Below are 19916 nucleotides of genomic sequence, written 5' to 3' on the forward strand. Positions count from 1 at the left end.
TCAGTAGTGAGCCTGCATAATTTTCTAGATTTAGTTTGTGATTATTAATGTTAATACAACTGTCAGATAACTATATACTACAACTTAGTTCATGACAGCCTAGCCTTGGAGGAAACATTTGCTTCCTACCACCAACTTACCTCTCTTCAACCTCCCCTAAAACATCTGCTCTTTCTTTTATTCTCCGTAAATGTATAAGCTATTTAATGGTTTAGAGGGGCTTCATTTTAAGCCTTTACTTAGGTATCTACCCACACAAATAATAAAGCACAAGTATTTTTAAGAATAAGGGTAACAAAATAAATACTTTTTTCTATTCAATTTTTGTAAATTTTTTTGTATTCAATCCTAAGGAAAAAAGAATCTAAATAAATACCCTTTATCTACCCTCCCCCTCTCCTAGGAAGGTATGCTCAGTAGGTTTCTTAGAGGGAGATCAGTCCTCCTTTCAGCGTTTAAAGTTCAATAACCAAATTTAAAAGTGAAGTACCTGACTCTTACTATGGAGCAGGGAAGGAAGTAGCAAGGAGGCAGGATAGAAAAGCCTGATTCATTTGAAATCTCACCTTCCTAGAGAGGTGGGTGTTGGACAGAGAAAGTATTTCTGAAATCTCTGTAGGGGGGCTCCTGAGGATCTGCTGAACACCAAACCATGCACAGGATGAAGCCCCCAAAAGGACATCTCATGAGAAATGAAAAAGTACCAGGTCACTGTAAGGTTGAGCCCTAGAGTAAAGGTTCCTCTATACAAGCCGTGAACGAGCTTAAAACTAAGCCTCAAAAGAATCATGTTAATCCACAGTAACAACTGTCTGCTAGAAATTCAGCACTGTTTAAACAAATACAAGAAATCCAGCATTCAGCCACTTAAAATTCACAGTGAATTGCATCCAGTCAAACATCACTAGATGAAGAAAGGAGCAGGAGAAAAACCCCATAACCAGGAGCCAATAGAAATAGACCCTGAAGTGACAGAGATGATAGAACTAGCAGATAGGTACTTTAAAACAGCTGTTGTAAATATGGCTCATGTACATGTACATAATGAGGAATGAAATAGGAGATAGAAAAAAGAAAATATTGGAACAGCCAGAGATAGAAAAATATAGTAACTGAAACGAAAATTATACTAGATGGGATTAAGTGCAGATTAGCTCTTTCAGGAGAAAAGCTCAGTGAACTTGAAAACATAGTGAGAATTTAACCAAAAGCATAGAGAGAAAAAAGGTTGAAAAAGATGAAAAGCACCTTGGTTGCCTATAGTATGATAACCATGGGCATAAGTGTAATTGTAGTCTCAGAATTTAGAGGGAGGGTGAAAGAGAAAAATATTAATGGCTGAAATTTCCCCAAATTTGAAGAAAATATAAACCCGTTGATCCAAGAAATTCAACAGAGCCCAGGCAAGATAAACAACACACACACACACACACACACACACACACACACACACACACACACACACACACACACGGTACATCAAGAAAATTGCTGAAAATTAGTGATAAAGAGAAAAATGTTAAAATTAGGCAGAGGGAATTAAAAGGTATTACATACAAAGGAATAAAGTCAAGAACGGCAGCAGACTTGTCATCAGAAACTATGCAAACCAGGATGCAATTTAATAGCAATTTTCAAGTGCTAGAAAAATTGTCAACCTAGGATTTTACAGCCAGTAAAAATACAAAATAAAGGAGAAAAAGAATAAGGGCCAAATAAGAACTTTTTTAGACAAAAACTGAGACAACTCATGACCAGCAGACATACATTACAAGAAATATTGAAGGAAGTTTATTAGGCAAAAGATATCAGGTGGAAATTGGACTATACAAAGAGATAAAGAATGCTAAAAGTGGTTCATATGTTGATAAACAAAAAAAATTTTTCTCCCTGTTTCAGTTTCTTTAAAACATAAATGTCTCTTTAAATAAAAAATAATGACAGTGTTTATCTAGTGAGATTTATAACGTATGTAAAAGTAAAATGTATGACATTAGGGCTTCCCTGGTGGCACAGTGGTTGAGAGTCCGCCTGCCGATGCAGGGGACACGAGTTCGTGCCCCGGTCCGGGAGGATCCCACATGCCACGGAGCGGCTGGGCCCGTGAGCCATGGCCGCTGAGCCTGCGCGTCTGGAGCCTGTGCTCCGCAACGGGAGAGGCCACAACAGTGAGAGGCCCGCGTACCGCAAAAAAAAAAAAAAAAAAAAAAGTATGACATCAATGGCTCAAAGAATGGGTTGGGGAAAGGAAGCATATCATAAGGGTCTTATACATGAAGTGGTATAATATTTTTTGAAGGTAGGTTGTCTTAAGCTAAAGAGTATTCACGAAAATAGCTAAAAAAGAGTTTTAACTAATAAGAAACCAATGGTGGATATGAAGTGAAATCCTAAAAACTAATCCAAAATAAGACAGGAAAAAAGGGGAGAAGGACCAAAACTACATGGACAAATAGAAAACTTGTAACAATATGGTAGGACAACATTCAGTCATATCAGTAATCACATTAAACGTAAATGATCTACTCTAATCAGAAGGCAAAGATTGTCAAGTTGGATAAAAAACCAAGGTAACCTTCAAAATAGGTTAGAAACAAAAGGGTGTAAAATGTATACAATGTGAGCACGAAGTATGAGAAAACTGGAGTGGCTATAGTAATATCAGAGTGGGCTTCATAACAAGTGATATTAAGAAGGTTAAAGAGGGACACTTCATAATAATGATAAATAGGTCAATTTGTCAAGAAGAAATAATAACCTTAAATTCCACAATACTACATTGTAAAAATACACAAAGCAGAAACTGATAGCACTGAAAAAAAAAGAAACTGACAAATCTTCAATTGTAGTTGTAGATTTTAATACCCATATCAGTAATTGATGGAAAAAGTTGAAACATGATCAGGGAGGATATAGATGCACATAACACTGTAAACCAACTTGACTTCACTGACATTTACAGAACGTTCCACTCACCAGTAGCAGAATATGCATTCTTTTCAAGTGCACATGGAATATCCACCAAGATAGCCCTCCATCTTCTAATACATAAAACAAGTCTCATTAAGTTTAAAATGATGGAAATTATGCAGAGTGTATCCTATGACCACAATATAATTAAGCTAGAAATCAATATCAGAAAGATATCTGGAAAATCCTCAACATTTGTAATTACACCACATACTTCTAACTAGCACATTGGTCAAAAAAAAGGAGGGGTGATTAAAAGATGTTTTGAAGTGAATCACAATAAAAACACATCAAAATTTCTGGGATATATGTGAAGCAGTGCTTAGGCAAATCTTTAAACGATCTAAGTGTCCACCTTAAGAAGGTAGAAAAAGAAGATCAAATTAAAACGAAAGTAAGTAGAAGGAAGGAAATAGTAAACAAAAGAACAGAAATTGATGAAATAGAAAACAGGTAAACAACAGAGATAAACAAGGAAACCAAAAGCAGGCTTGTTGAGAAAACGATTAAACCTCTAGCTATCCTAATCAACAAAAATAAAGAGGAAACACGTTACTAAGTATAATGTCAGAATTGAAAGAGGGGACATCACTACAGATTGTACAGAAATTAAAAACATATAGAAAAAATATTACAAACATCTTTTGTACATAAGGTTGACGACTTTGATGAAATGGATACATTCCTTGGAAGGCACAAATTATGTAATGAAATTGACTTCGGAAGAAGGATAACATTAGAGTAGCACCGTATCTATTAAAGAAGTTATATTCCTGCTTAAAAACCTTCCCATACAAAGAAACCAAACCAAAACCAAGAACTCCAGGCCCATACATGTTTTAACTGATGAATTCTATCAAACATTTGAAGGAGAAATAATTCAGAAAATAGATGAAAAGGAAACTCTTCCCAACTAATTTTAGGACACTAGCATTATGCTAACATCAAAACTAGGTGAAGACATTACAAGAAAAGAAAACTATAAACAAATATCCTTCTTGAACATAGGTGAAACATTTTGTGAACGAACCATTAGTAAGTCAAATCCAGCAGGATATTAAAAATGAGTTTATTCGAGGGATGCTAGGTTGGTTTAACATTGGAAAATTCACTAGCATAAGTTCATCACTTTAACAGAAAAAAGCTATATGATCCTGTCAGTAGTTACAGGAGAAAGCATTGGAGTACATTCAACAGCCATTTGTGATAAAATCTGTCAGGAAACTAGAAACAGAAGAGGATTTTCTTAACCTGACGAAAGACATCTACATGTAACTTCTAGCTGAAGTCCTATTTAAAGTCAAAAGATGGAGTGCTTTCCTCCTAAGACAGGACACAAGACAAGTATGCCCATCTCCATATGTGTATCTAATACTGTAATGGAGGCCCCAGCCAGTGTAACAGGCAATAAAAAGAAACAAATGACATACACATTGGCAAGGTAGAAATAAAAGGTCTTTATTTGCAGACAACATGATCATGTATAGAGAAAATGCTAAGAAATCTCTAAAATGCCACTAGAATTTGTCATTGAATTTATTAGCAAGCTTGCAGGACGCAGAGTAGATACACAAAATCAGTTTTATGTATATATACCAGCAATGAAAAATTAGAAATTGAAAATTTATATCAAGATACAAAGGACCTATAAAAACTAAAAGTATTTACAAGAACAATATTGGAAGGTTTTTAGTACCTAATTTCAAGACTTCCTCTACTTTTTAAAGCTCCTTCTTTAAAGCTGCGGTGATCAAGGTAGTGTTGGCCTAAGGTAAACATATATATCAATGGAATAGAATAGAGAATCCAGAAATAGACCCACACATATATGGTCAGTTGATTTCTGACAGTTGTGCCAAGTAATTCAATGGGGAAAGGATAGTCTTTTTAACAAATGGTACTGGAACACGTGGATATTAAATGTAAAAACATTAACCTCAACTCTTACTTCTTCTAGATATAAAAATAACTTGAAAAGAATCATGGATCTAAATATAAAAGACTAAAACTATAAAACTTCAAGAAAAAATTACAGGAGAAAATACTCGTGAACTTGGGATAGGCAAAGATTTCTTGGGGCCCAAAAAGGATGAAACATAAAAGAAAAATTGACAAATGGGACTCCATCAAAATTTAAAACTTCTGTTCTTCAAAAGACATCGTTAAGAAAATGAAAAGGTGATCTTTAAACAGAGAGAACATATTCACAATACATATACCTGACAAATGACTTGTAGCCAGAATATATAAAGAACTCTTACAGCTCATTAAAAAGACAACCCAGTTAAAAATCTAGGCACAAGAAAATAATGAATGCAGCACAGGAAAAGGTGTTCAACATCATTAGACATCAGAAAAATGCAAACCAAAACAATGAGATACCATTGTATATTTATCAGAATAGCTAAAATTAAAAATTAAAAGAACAAGTGTTAGAATGGAACTTTCATATATTGCTGGTAGGAAAGTAAAACGATAAAACCATTTAAACTGTTCGGCAGTGTGTTATAAAGTTAAACATTTACCATAACATACAACAATTTTGCTACTAAATATTTACCTAAGAGAAATGATAACGTATATTTACACACATACTTGTACATGAATGTCCATAGCAGCTTTATTCATAATAGCCTCAAGCTGGGAGCAACTTAAATGTCCATAAACTAGTGGATGGATGAACACATTGTGGCATGTATCCATGTAATAATATACTACTCAGCATTTAAAGGGAACAACGTACTGATACATACAACAACATGAATGAATCTCAGAAACGTTATGAGGAGTTCAGTAAGCCAGACACAAAAGAATACAGACTCTATGATTCCATTTACTGCCCACAATTATTATACCAGAAATGATGCTAAAAAACCCCAAAACAAACAGATATAATCTATAGTCACAATAAACAGACATGTTGTCTGCGGCTGAGGATGGAGTGTGATTGACCTGGATGGGGCTCAAGGGAACCTTTTGGTTTGATGAGTGTGTTCTATATCTCTACAGTTTGTTTAACCAGGATGGGGCTCAGGGGAAACTTTTGGTTTGATCAGTGTGTTCTATATCTCGACTATGGTGGTGATTATATGGATATATGTATATGTTTGTAAAATTCATTGAAATGTACACATTTTACCTCAATAATGTTGTTTTGAAAAAAATTCCAAAAATTTGAAAGTTAATTTACTAACAAAACATTCACTTCTGACTAATGTTAGAAGACCTCTCTGTGTAAGGCTGAAACTGAGTTGACCTGAAAATTCCATTTAGATAAATCAGTATACACAATATAAATAAAAATACGTGAATTAAATATCCTTAAACAAGGAAAGAGAGTAGATGAATTCTCAGTGTAGTTAGCCTATGATTTGATGTATTGGAATGGGACCCTAGCATCCTTAAAATTCATTGATGTACCTTTCTAATTTCTTTAATTGATATTTGGTAGTGTCTTTGGCACTAAGAAGAATCCAGCTAAAATGAAGTAATTACATATAATCCCCTCTTGATTTTGTTTTCTTGTTCTTTTCATTTTTTTAACTAGAAGGAATATGTAGAAGATACTCCAGTGTCGCTTACGATCTGTTTTTCCTGTTAGGAACAGAACTCCTAGATTTTACCTGAGCACATACATGGCTGCCCATCCAGAAACTACATTTCTCTGCTTCTCTTGCAGCAGGATGTGGCTTTGGACTAATGAGAGGTGACCGGTGACGTGTATAAGGTTACCTCATTAAGGACAAGCTACTTGCCCTAGACTTTCTCTTTTCTCTTTCTGCTGGCGGGGATGTTACATCAGGTATAGCAGCTACCTTAGGTCCAGAGATGGAAGCCATGTGGAAGCTGATAGAGTCATCTTGGGTCCCTGAATGATCTTGTGACGCACACCTCCCCCTGCACCCCGCATTGTGACATGAAAAAGAAAAATCTCTAACTGTGTCTACTATATTTTTGAGTCCTTTTGTTATGGTAGAAATTTTATACCCTAATACAAAATGGAAAGCATTTAAGACTTTTAAGTTTTTCTCTGTGTACTGTTTTGCCATAGCCAGTATATTTTGGTGTGTATTCTCATCTATTTATTTATTTAGGCTGTGTTGGGTCATCGTTGCCGCACACGGGCTTTCTCTGGTTGCAGCGAGTGGGGGCTACTCTTTGTTGCGGTGCACGGGCTTCTCATTGTGGTGGCTTCTCTTGTTGCAGAGCACAGGCTCTAGGCGTGCAGGCTTCAGTAGTTGCAGCATGTGGGCTCAGTAGTTGTGGCATGTGGGCCCTAGATCGCGCAGGCTTCAGTAGTTGCGACGCATAGGCTAAGTAGTTGTGGCTCACGGGCTCTAGAGCGCAGGCTCAGTAGTTGTGGCACACAGGCTTAGTTGCTCTGCGGCATGGGGAACCTTCCCAGTCCAGGGATTGAACCCATGTCCTCTGCATTGGCAGGTGGATTCTTAACCCACTGCACCACCAGGGAAGTCCCTGATATGTATTCTCAATTAAAATAATTTCTAAGCTAGCATATGATTTCATGCCAAGAGTTCTCTTTGATCCAGTAGTTATTTAGGAGAGTGTTTCTCCAATTTACAAGTTACTTTTAAAATTTAGGTACTAATTAGTAATAAACTGATACACAGCATTCTAATTTTTAAATGTCTTCATTGACTAATTTATGATCAGTTTTAGTAAGGTTTCACAGACTTTTTCAAAGAATTTGTCTTCCTTGTAAAATACTAAAATATTTATTTATTATGTTGTTTAACTTGTCTATAATTATTTTTTATCTGATCTCAAAGGGTTAAAGATGTAAATCAGTGATTTCTTCCATTAATTTTTCTTTATATTTCTCTCTTTTTTTGTTTTGCTTTGTGTGTTCATGTATTATTGTCAGTATCTCAATTGAGGATTATACCTTTTATCAGAATAATATCACTTTTTTCCTAATTTATGCCTTGTGCTTTGTGTTTTAGCTGACATTAATATTGCTACTTTAGTTTATATTTCCCTATGTATCTGTGTACTTCTTATTATATTTATCCTTTCTTTGTCATTTCTTTTAGATATGTTTTCTATAAGTGGAGCATAGTTGGATTTCCCATTTTTTAACCTAATGGGAGGAACCTTTGTCTTTTAACAGGTATTTTAACTCATTTATATTTATTGTCAAAATTGATCTTTAATTCGTTTTATTTCATTGATCTTGTTTCTTTTATACAAGTCTTTTATTTTCCATTGTGTTTTGGGCTTTTTGCTATTTGATTTAAAGTTTATCTTTGTTTAATTTGGTTTTGAATTTTGCCTGCTTTGAAATCTGCTGCTGATTATTTTTAAGTTTTTTTGAAGCGTTAAATCTATGTCATACCTATAATTAAGTCAAGAATGAGATGGTATCTTTTGTCTTCCCTCAGTAGGAAATGAGAACTTTAATAAAGTTTTACTTATCTGCCTCTCAGTTTTCATTGATATCTTAGATTTTTATCTCAGACTATTATTAAATTGTAATTTTAAATAATTTGTAAAATATTTTCATTAATTTTTATAGCTATAGAAATTATGAAAACCCTAAGATTGTCACAACTTTAAATAAATTGCCATGTTTTCCAAGTATATATCAAAGTGAACCTTAAGAAAGTCATTAAAAATATGCTATTGTGCCATATTACATTACTTCTCATTTTCTTGACCTATTTCTGTATTATATCTTAAAAAGACACTTTTAGTATTGCCCACATTCAGGCCCTTTTCCTTCTCATTAGACTGGGAAAAAAGAAGAAATAGTCAAATTGAAGTTAATGTATCAGATTTTGTATTTGGTGTTTGCAATGGCAAAGTACAAGATTCAGAATATGTTTGGGATTATTGAATTACTGGATTTTATGGTGATGGGTAGGGAAACATTACCAGTTATTGACGAGTAAGCTTGTTTTCAGAGATGTCCCTGTCAGTTATGGTACCAGGTGGCACAGGGCATGGCATTTACATTCTCCTCAATGTTTGCTCAGTGTCAGAGGCCGTCCTTTTGCTTTGAGTCCCTGATAGAGTATTAGGATGCTCCTAGTCGTGTGCCCTTCTCAGGTGGGCGTCATCTCCATTCCCTCACTATCATAAGTGTGCTTGTGTACAGGGCTTTCCCATTTTTTTCAGAATATACTTGAGGACTATTTATGAAAGCGGCTCTTAGAGGACACGCAGCCTTGTCCTGGAAATAGTGTGGAGGAAAGAAGGCTGTAGCGGTTGCAAGGGGTAATATCTTTAAGAAAATAGTAATGTAGCTGTTACTTTGAACTGGAAGGCTTGTCTTTATTTCTCATATTTTTTTAGCAGATAATTATGTAGCTGGACTACCAAAATGCAGGGAGTGAGGGGAAGCTGTGGACAGCCTCTTCAGGATTGCGGGTCAGGGTGAAGTTCTTGGCCAGACTCCTTTCCGTGTGGCGTGTGGAAAGCAAACGGGCTGAGGAGAATGCAGGAGGACCGTTAGTCTTGCTTTGATCCTCTGTTTTCCTTTGTGACCATGGCAAACGTCTCAGCTCTTCTGGGCCTCAGGCGGGGTCTGTGCTGTGAGGTTGATGACTGTCCAAGATGCTTTCTCACTTTAAAACTCCACGCCTGACCAGGGCACCAGGGATAGCAAGGGAGTTTCCATCTGACAGAGCTTTTATTTCGTTTAAGCAAAGAAGTTAGCTTCATTTCATCTTGGAAAGTCAAGAGAAATAAATCACTTCTCTTACCACCTTGAGTAAGGAGAATTGGAAGGATCATATGTGACTCATGTATTTATGCTCCGACCTGACATTAGCAAGTGACACACGTTGTGGTGGACTGTCCCGCCATAACACCTGGAAGTAATCTAGTAATAGAATGACTCAGAGGAATGTGAAATCACCATTTTTTTCCCTGAGAAAACTAAGATATTTATCTAGACTCCCAGAAGGTTCTTGCCTTTTTCCCTGGGATGTGTGCATGTTTTGAGATTGAGGGTCCTGGGAGGTAGGCCCACTGTGCGACCTTCAGCCAGGCATCAGACTGAAGGTCATGCCGAAGATCTTTCATTGATGAGGTCCTGAGTGGTCCAAAGGCTGCTTGCCCTGAGTTTGTGTTTCATGAGGTCAGCAGTAGGAGGCCGCCCAAACAGGCTTTTTGTCCTAAGCTGAGCTGGGCATGGTCACAAGCAGGGTGGGCAGAGAGAGTTTTCAGATAATGAACATGTCACAATTGTGGAAGAGCGAGGACACAGTGCTGACTGAATGGAATCTGTACAGCAGTCAGAGGACGACTCTTTTTGAAGAAGGGCTTTGTTCTGGCTAGGTTCTGGAGGATGATTCCCGACAAAGGCTCCATCCAGAACAGTGTGGAAAAAAGATCCTTGCTGCTTTTCTCTATAGTCATCACTTTGAGGACTAAAAAGTCATTGAAAAGTTTTATTTCCTGCTCTATCAAGAGCTTCTAGGGGAAAAGAAAAAAGAGAATTGTTTCATTTCAGAAATGCATTTTGTTTCAGTCAATAAAAAGTTGCTGTGAATAAGTCAAAATAACATGCAAAATAAATTCGAAACATGGATAAAAAAAGTAGGTGGTAGGCTTTTATTAACCGCCAGTGTGAGGTAGGCCCTTCTAGGGATACAGAAACCAACGTTCAGTAACCTCTGTTCTCAGGAACTGAGCTTGAGTGAGGCAGACAGATAGATGGCTAATACTTACTATGTTTCAATTGGGTTTTTATAGAGCAGCTACTCTATGCAAGACACTGCACTAGGTGCTGAGTCTACAAGGCGAGGTAGATAGAGTCCCTGTTCTCAAGATATTTAGAGTCCAGAGTGAGATGCGTCACCAGGCATGCCGAGCACCAGGTACGCGGAGGCGTACAGGAAGACATCAGTAATTAGAATGCACAGGACGGAATACACAGGCGACTTTGAACTTGCGCCAAGAGCTAAGCAGTCTCGAGGCACCGATTCCTGCAGCGGTTGCCGTAAGCTGTGCTTATGAACGTTCTGGCCCCAGAGCTACACCTTTCTGATGTTAAGGATAATAAAAATAGCCAAGAATCGTACAGTGCTTGACTCTGTGTCAAGCACAGTCTAGTACTTTACACATAACAACTTATGTAATCCTTGCAACAGTCCTATCAGGTAGTGTTAATATTAGACCAGAAACTGAGGCCCAGAGCAGGTGGGTAACAGCTAGCCTGCGGTGGGTCACCACAGTGCTAGGTTGAGGCTTCTAGAATCAAGGAAGCCAGCTACAGGAGGAGCCATTGTTCAGAGGTTTGCAGATATAGCAGCTTAACATTAATGAGCCCATAGCTGAGCATATGGAAGAAAAAAATTGTTGATACATGTGCTTTTCATTTGCTAGAAATACAGATGTATATTGTTGTTGTTGTTGAAATTGCCCTATACTAGCTACACATTATATCTAGAATTTTTATTTGAAATTATAGGAAAATAACTTTTGATCAAATAGTATTACCCATTTATTTACAGAGAAGGGCTTTCTTGAATTATAAATATATCTAAAAGAGATCGTACTGCTTCCCGCAAACACCGACTCCACAGCTCCTTGAGGTGGAGATTTCTATTCAGCCTAATGTCCTAGTCAAGTAAGAGGCTGCTTTCTCTGCCTCTCATCTGTTGAAATGTCTGTCCCTGTTTACAGTACTGGAGGTCTTTAATTTATAAGCTGGATTTGTAAATTGCAGGGGCCTGGGGCTTCCCCTGGTGCGTGAACCACAGGAGGCCTGCTATTTGCTTCTTTGAGGGAGTTCGTAAGAGCTTTTGTGACCTGGTTTGCCCACAGTTCATAGGCTCACATCTAGGTGATCTGAAGGAAGAAGAATGGGGTGAAAAAGTCAAAGTTATGGTTGTGAACGGGAAGGAAAGTTAGAATTTTAAAACCAGCATCAAAATGGTACAGACAAGAATTAGAAGCTAGGAAGAGCCTAGGAGGAGAGGTTTTTAATTAGAGCAACCCTCAAGACGTTGGAAATTGTTGTGACGATTTTAAATGGGCAACCCCTTTGGCCTTAAAAAGAATCAGCAATTTGACTTTCTGTATGTGGGTTATGAAATGTAAACACACAGAATTCAAGGGGAAAAGGTGATTTTTCAATGTAAAACTGTTTCGATTTATGGCTTCCTGGACATTGAAAGCCTCCTTCACCTTGATTAAATACATTGAGTGGTTTTAAAATGTAATAACATTGTAAGGAAGGTTTTCCTTTTTTTCTTTTTGCACAAGCAGGTATTTTCAGTGTAACCATCAGGAAGATTAGGCAGTCTGTGACATAAAGCTTGAATGGTGTTACTAAATAAGGAAAAGGAGCCTTAGACCTCTTTTTGACTCTATCTACAAATAAACTTTTTCATGCAATACTGAAATCAACTATGCAGTTGAAGAAACTTATTAAGATAATACTTTGTGTAAATCTATTTTCTACTTTGCTTTACTAAAAATTTTATTTATAGAAGGAATACATAAATACCTTTTTTTTAAAAAAAAAAAAAGCCTTACAAATCAAGGATTTAAAGGAATTAAAGTTGCCTTTGACCATCACGGTCCCTGGGTCATCATTTTGCCCTTTATTCTTCCAAATCTTGTTCTGAATACTTACATGCATATATTTGTATGCCTAGAACAGATATTTATGTTTTGTGTAGATGTTAAAAAATAACCCACAGAGGGACTTCCCTGGCGGTCCAGTGGTTCAGACTCCGCATTTCCAGTGCAGGGGGCGTGGGTTCGATCCCTGGTTGGGGAACTAAGATCCCACACGCCACAGTGTGGCCAAAAAGAAAAACAAAAAGACCCCATAGAATGTATTGTTTTGCTGGTTGACTCAAATATGACGTTGCATTATATCTTTTGTTTTTAGTAGTTCAGTTATGTTACTGACTGCAGCTGGTATTTACTGAATAGTTATTATGTGCTAGGCAAGATGTTTAGCATCTTTCATATAATTTTGTTTCATAATCTTCATAATAAGCTTCAGAGGTGAATAAAAATCATTGATTTTACGTGAGTCAAATTCCACCGTCATTATGTCTCACATTTACGTTAAATTACTAATGCCAGTAGTTCCATCACTGTTTAATAAGACTTCAAAAATAAAACATTTGGAATGATTTTTTGAATTGCTAAGAATGTAACTGTTAGTTCTGTTAGATTTGTTGTTCCTGTGCTGTTGGCCTCTCCACCCAGCCCTGGGAGTGAGTGTCTCTGCTAAGCCAGAAGGCCGGGAGTGTGCTCACCTTTTAGGCATGAACAGGTAGTATGTGTCATGTATGACTCATTCTAAATGAAGAACAGACAACCCCAGACATTTCCTCAGTAGTTAATGGTTTTCAAAGCCCATGCCTGTGATGATGTCCTTATTTGGGGGACAGTTACATGATACAAGTCCTAAGTGTGAGCAGGTTTGTTCTTGAAAGATGCTTTTCACTGTGCTTTTGGCCCTTCTGGTCTGAGGAGTAAAGGCTGCTGTCGTAGGAACTCTGATTGAAGTTATGGGAATTGGTAGAAAAGGAGCGATGTTGGGTGGGTTGAGAGAAAAAAAGATTCTGCTTATTATGTGTACTCTGACTTTAGAGTTTGGATGAAGATATTTTCAAAATTTCCTGACAAAGTAGAAAGCTTTAATGTCTGGGCAGCTGTCAGAAGAGTTTAGATCTCAGCTCTTCTGCTCAACTAGCTGGGGAACCTTGTAAAAGCCACTTATGCTGTTTCAATCAAATGATAATAATACCCACTTAATAAAGTTGTGGGGTGGAATTAACGTAAAGTGCCTTGTACAGTGTGAAGCACTGTATGAATGTGCAAATATTGGGTGATACTCTTACTGTTTTCATCATCGGAACTGTTGTCAAGGTCGTCTGCAGTTTGCCTCTTTTACTATTGCCTCTGTCCTGAGAAATTAACCTGCTTTCCTCTGTCCTTTATTACATGGAAGGGAGTACTGTAACAGAGCTCTGTGGTCTTCAGAAGAGCAAAAGGGGCCTTACTGCTGAATCATTGAACGAATATTGAAGTACAGCCAGCATTTTTTCAGGCCTAATGTAAGAACTGAAAAGATCATCTACAGTAACTCAAGAAGCGGAGATATGCCAAAGGTCCCAATAAATATCATTTCATTGTCACCAGTACATAGTGTTTGTAGATGTATTTGGCCTTTTCGTCTTCAAGAGAAAAGTAGACAAGTATTAATTAATATCTGTCTATTTAGAAAAGTGTTTGTTACTAAATTCTGTTGCAGTGGGACCTGGTTTGAAAAAAACCATCAGAAATTATCTTGTGTTCTGGCTTCTTTTTGGCTATAATACTTAAATTATTCTGAAATCTCAAATAACGTTCAAAGAAGGTATGAAGTTTTTATGCTTATCAGAAGGAGACATGGGTTAAAGCGATTGAGAGGCCTTCCAAGTAAGCTCTCATTTCCAGGTGAGCAGATAGCGCCATTGAGTTTCCGTGTGGTCCACGCGGTGATGGGGAACTGATCGTTGCTAGGAAGCCAGTCAGAAGTCTGCAGTTGAAATCTCAGTTGCTGTTTGGGTGACGTGCCATGCACTGTACAGAGTCACTACTGGTCCAGGTTGTTTCTTGGGGAAGCTGTGTGTGCTTTGGAGGAGAGGTACATGCTGAAAACAGAGCAAAACAAAAAACAAATCTTTGGTTTTGTTCCTTCTTCTGGATAGTTCTAAAAAGCTAACCCCTCTTCTGGATACTTCTAAAAAGCTAACCCTTTTAACTTTCATTGGTGGTTTGCTTTGTCATCTCTGTATTCACTTTCATTTATTTCTTGACCTACTGTCTATGGCAAACCACCTCTATCCTGGTTATGCCAAGGGAAAAAGTGAAATCTTGTTTCAGAGTGACCTGTAAAATTCTATTCCGTATTTTAGACTTAGCCCACTGGAGATATCACTTTCTTCTTCATTTTATTTCACTACCCCACCATGCCCTTACTGTCCGAGCACCATGGGGTGGGTTGTTTGTTGTTTTTTTAATGAATCTCACACTCACCTATTTATAGAAACTGAGCATTTCCCCCTTTCCCAGAGGCAGCTGTGGCAAGAGTAGCTCGTTTGCTTGAGATGGGGACCAGCGGGGCTCTGAAGCAGCCCAGGATCTGCACAGTCACACTCGATTCTCCTTGACTAGCAACTAGAAATATGTTAACTTGCCTTGACTATCCCTAAGCAGCTCTTTAAAAAAAAAAAAAAAGTTTACAATCAGTTGAATTCTCTAAGCTTCTGGCTTACAATAGTGAAAAAACTTTCACATAGAGTAGATAACGGATGGAGTAAGAATTTCTGATTCGTTTGCATGTTATTTATTGTGGAAAGAATGTTTTCCCTACAGACTGACAAGGAACAAGATGTTTAAACATAAGCCAGGGTGGAGACCTGTTTGTTTGGTCAGCTTCAGAGAAGCCACGTTTCCCTACTTATGAAGAGTCTGCCAACTCTTCTATCCTCGCCACCCCCGCGTGATTCTTCAAGTTTCCTTGGGATTTTTACTTAGGCCTCTTGTCGGGTGAGGCAGTGATAGAGTGCCTACGTGGCAATCAGAAAGGCTAAAGGCTTTTTCCTGCAGCAGCATGATTTTATCATGTCATTGTGAGTTTATGCTGTGTGTGTGTGTGTGTGTGTGTGTGTGTGTGTATAAAATCGCTTTTTCCCAGTCCCCTTCTGCTGTTGGCTTGTGTATGCGCATTGCTGGGTGGCAGCAGGACCCCATTTATCACCGGCGGTAGCAGTGGGTACGGAGATATGAAAGGGTTACTGTTCACATTTCCTGTGTAATTCCCTCTGATCTTACTGAGCTGTAATTCCTTTCTTGATGTTAAACATTCCCAGGCTCCTATAACCTTCTCGCCGGGTTGCACTAGCCAAGTTTGTCCCAGGTGATCATGTAGGCGGACCTCCTGTTTTTAAAGATTAGAAATCACTCCTTCATCCGTGAGATAGGCTACATGCTCATTACTTTTCATCCCAGAAGAAATCCCTTTGATTTGAAACCAGAACAGAGCACTAACATATTAGTTCTAAAATTCACATTTAGCAGCCAACAATCAAATTTGTTGTCAAATTAATTGTGTCGATTTAACAATCTGCCGATTGCTGGTTTAGTGAATTTCGAGGTAAATGAAAGCCCGTTGATCTAGTGAAGACTTACGTTCTTCCTTCTAAAAGCACACTTGAAAAAGGGGTTCTGATTAGCAAAGGGTACATTTTGATGCTGCTGCCTTACTTTTAGCTTATGTGATTGGTAGTGTGTTTTAAGTTGCCTCAGATGTAAAGCTGCTTAGCTGAAACGGCAACATTTCTGCTTCAGTTCAGTTCAGGAGGTTGTAGCTGAGCGTAGGGAGATACTTATTTTCTACTTTTTCTCTGGTTTTTAAAGTATATAGCAGCTCATGTTTATTCCACAACTTTTTAAATATACATTTTCGTGGTTGGCAAAAGGTCTTCTATTTCTGCCTTTTCCCCTTGAGCTTTGGGAGAAAATGTTACGCTCCTGTGAAGCGTCCGTATGTGTCAGCGGCTGCTGACAAATTGGTAGGGACCCGGCGTACCTGTTCCAACACTGGCCTCGTCCAGGTAATGAGCTGCCCTTTAGACGCAGCCCTGGGTAAGTTTGCTCGTGTTGTTTAGAGCGCATTGCCATGTACCCACCCGTCAACTTGGGGTTTGGGGATGGATAGAATCGAAACAATGTCTCTTTGAAGGAGTTTCTAGAATAATTTAAGTTTGCTGGCCAAAGCTGTTTACATGGCTTAAAGTAGTGAGATAAAATATTTTTTATGCACCTTCCCATGTGTAATATGGTTTTCCAGGAAGGTGGGTGGAGGAATTTTTAGATTGATTCTGTTTGAATCTGCCTTAGGGGTCAGCATGCCTGTTGATATTTCTCATTCCCTTTTAGGCTGCCTGAGACAGCCTGTCACGCAGGTGGCTTTCGGTAGAGGGTTGTTTGAATGAATGAAGTAGATTACGTTTGTAGATTCTGAAGTGTTCCGTCTGTGCGTGATTAAGCATGTGTCTAACAATGTAACCCTCTCTCCTCTTACTACTTGGTCATAGAGAAAAAGGACATTTAGTCATAAATTACTTAAATTATAGATAGTCTGTTAACATTTCCTAAGACCAGTAAGCCCATTTATTATTCTCATGATGGGAAGATGCTTATATTTTCTCCCATATCATTATTCCTAGGGCCATCATAAAGCACTCAATGGTAATGTTAATTAGTGGACAGATACTTACAGATACTTAGAGAATGCCGACATCCACGGCATCGTGCCTGGCACTGTGTGTTCTCCAAAGACGTGTGCGACTTTGGTCCTACCACCGGGAGTCCAGACTTCTCAACACACAGGATCTGTACACTGGTCAGTTAAACAGCAACTTAAGGTCCATAAAAATGATTATGGCCTATGTGAGAGGCCTGAACGAGAATCAGGTGGCTTAGTGGAGAAGTCATTTCACTTGAGTTAGAGAGCAGTGAGAGATTTCATCAAGGAAGCTTGAGTCGGGCATTAAACTAATGGTTGGGGTTCAGATAGGAAGGAGTGAGTCTCTTTGACATTTATATATATGGGTGATCATTATCACACTTTGTGTTCCCAACAGTGGTGAAGAAACAGCAACAAGAAACTTAAGTATATGATGGAGACCTTTCTCCATTGGTGACTTATTTATTCCTTATTTTTTACTGAAGTGGAATTTCAAAACAGCTTCCACCAAGGACATACAGCAGCTCTTTAAGTTCCCATAAGGATCCACTTCAGTAGGGAGTGTCCTCCCAAATTTCTCACCCATTTAAAATTTCAGCAGGAAGGCAGGAATAAGATACATTGAAAAATTATCATTCATGACTCCACGTTGGTAATAGAGGCCCCATCCAATCTCAGTGGCAAGTTTAACAGCTCTCACTGTTGAGTTACATCTCGATTTGAAGTCTAACATATAAGGAGATAGATCCAAACTGACAGTTCTTTTTTGCACAGATGTTGGTGGTGGTAGTCACCATAGATAAATACAACTTCACAGCAGCTTTTTATTAACCCCTTAAAAGTTCTTCTACAGTAAAGCAATTGTTACATTAATATCCCAAACTCCTTTAATCCAGTTTGTTTTGGTTTTGTAAAGCAAATTTAAAAATGGGTAGAATTTTTATTGGGATCCTTGGACTGTATTTCCTTATTATTATTATTAAAAACAAATACTTTAGTGCATTTAATTTTAGAGCCAGACTTCTGTCTCTAGTTTCATTCTTTTATTGTATAAAACAGCCAAGGGAAGAATTATACAGCAAAGAAGTGAAACCAGTTTTTCTAACACAGTAAGGACGGAATCTTAAGACGGTCTGCTGACTTTCTTTTAGTCTTTTGGCCAGTAGCAAATTTATGTGGCCCTCTGCATATTTCTGAATATGCCCATTTGTTCAGCTATATGAACTGAAGTGTGATAATGAAGGGGAAACTATAGCCAGTGCTTGTTTCCCATATTTTTGTGACGATCTTGGCTTTCAAGGTATCACTAAGTGATCCACGATTAAAGAGTGTGGTGGTTGGCTAATTTTATGAAAGGTGAGAGCATTTCAGTGAATATTGATATTTTATTTAACCTAGTATTTCCCAAATATATTTGACGGAAATGCCCACTGCCTGCCTTCCTTCCTTCCTTCTTTCCTTCCTTCCTTCCTCCGGCTTCCTTCTTTTCTTCCTTTCTTTTTTAAGAACACCTATTAAAATCTCTCGTAGAACAAGTTTCAGGAGTTGTAACTATAAACTTTACACACACACACGTATATATTATTCAGGTCTACTGCTTAGGTCCATTTTCTTCTTCATCTTCACCTTTTCTAGGGCATAGGATGGGATATAGAAGGAAAAAGAATAATTTTTAAGACTTGCTAGCTATTCTGATGTCATGGTTAGTGGGAAAGAGGCTGAGGTTTCTTTCTGTCTAAAGCAAGGTATGAGATTTCTCTGATGATTTATTTCAAGAGTTCCTACTCTCTGCATCATCTATAGCTTTGAACGATCAGTTGACCAAGCGTAACAGAAGTTACCTGTGGTGGGAAGAGTAGGGTGGATTGGAGGTAAAACGAGACTTTCACTTTCTACTATAAATACTTCTGTTTTGTTTGAATTTTTCCATTAGTGTAAATTCCTTTTGTAACCTTAAAACAAAGGACAAATTAGAAGCTCTCACTAGTTGAGAGAACCTCTATTTTATGCAAGGATTGCTTACTCCAAGCTTTTGTATACACTAGCCTCTGTGGTGTTTTTAAACTCACTTTGAAAAAAGTCAAAAAATTTAAACCATGTTTTCAGAGACAAACTTATTATATGATGGCAAATCTGATTAAAGTTAATATCCCTTGCCTCCACTGTATCTTGTATGTATTTTGCTATTAATATACTGCACCATCATTCTCTATTTACGTGCGAAATGGGGAACTGTGTCTTACTTATCTCTGTATCTTCAGCACCTAACTTTGAACCATGTCGTAAGCATTCAATAAATGTTTGTTGTTGTGGGTGTAGGGAATGAAGAGGCTTAATTTAATATTTATTCCTAGGGGAATATATTAGTGATTGTCACTTTCAAATCTTAAGAGGAATATGTTCTTTTAAAAATACCTTTAAAATATCATTTATTTTATTTTTGTGAAATGTAAATAAATACATCTGTCTTTTTTCAGAATTTAAGATGGCATTCATTAGTGCATATAATGTAAAATAAAATTTAAAATAAATGAATAAAATAACAAAGTTGGAGGACTTTGTTACTTCCCAATGTTAAAACTCACTATAAAGCGACAGTAACCCAGACACTGTGACCTTGCCATAAGGATGGGCGTACGAGTCAGTAGAGTGGAATCAAGAGTCCAGAAATAAACCTTACATTTTTGGTCCATTGTATTTCGACAAAGCTGCTAAGACT

The 19916-nt window shown here is 37.6% G+C and overlaps 1 protein-coding gene across 21 annotated transcripts in view; it reads left to right on the plus strand.

Moving 5' to 3' along the window:
* Window positions 1-19916, plus strand: part of ZNF438 (zinc finger protein 438) — a 170189-nt gene that overhangs the window by 51866 nt on the left and 98407 nt on the right. For 12 of the 21 annotated variants that reach the window (XM_060163049.1, XM_060163204.1, XM_060163093.1 and 9 more), the window contains one exon: window positions 8025-8101. The exons of the other annotated variants lie outside the window; for them this stretch is intronic. The gene's annotated coding sequence lies outside the window, so the exon portion shown is untranslated. The remainder of the gene's footprint in view (window positions 1-8024; window positions 8102-19916) is intronic. 21 annotated transcript variants of the gene reach the window in all.

This window comes from Lagenorhynchus albirostris, chromosome 1 (genome assembly GCF_949774975.1).
Source record: "Lagenorhynchus albirostris chromosome 1, mLagAlb1.1, whole genome shotgun sequence".
Taxonomy (NCBI): Eukaryota; Metazoa; Chordata; class Mammalia; order Artiodactyla; family Delphinidae; genus Lagenorhynchus; species Lagenorhynchus albirostris.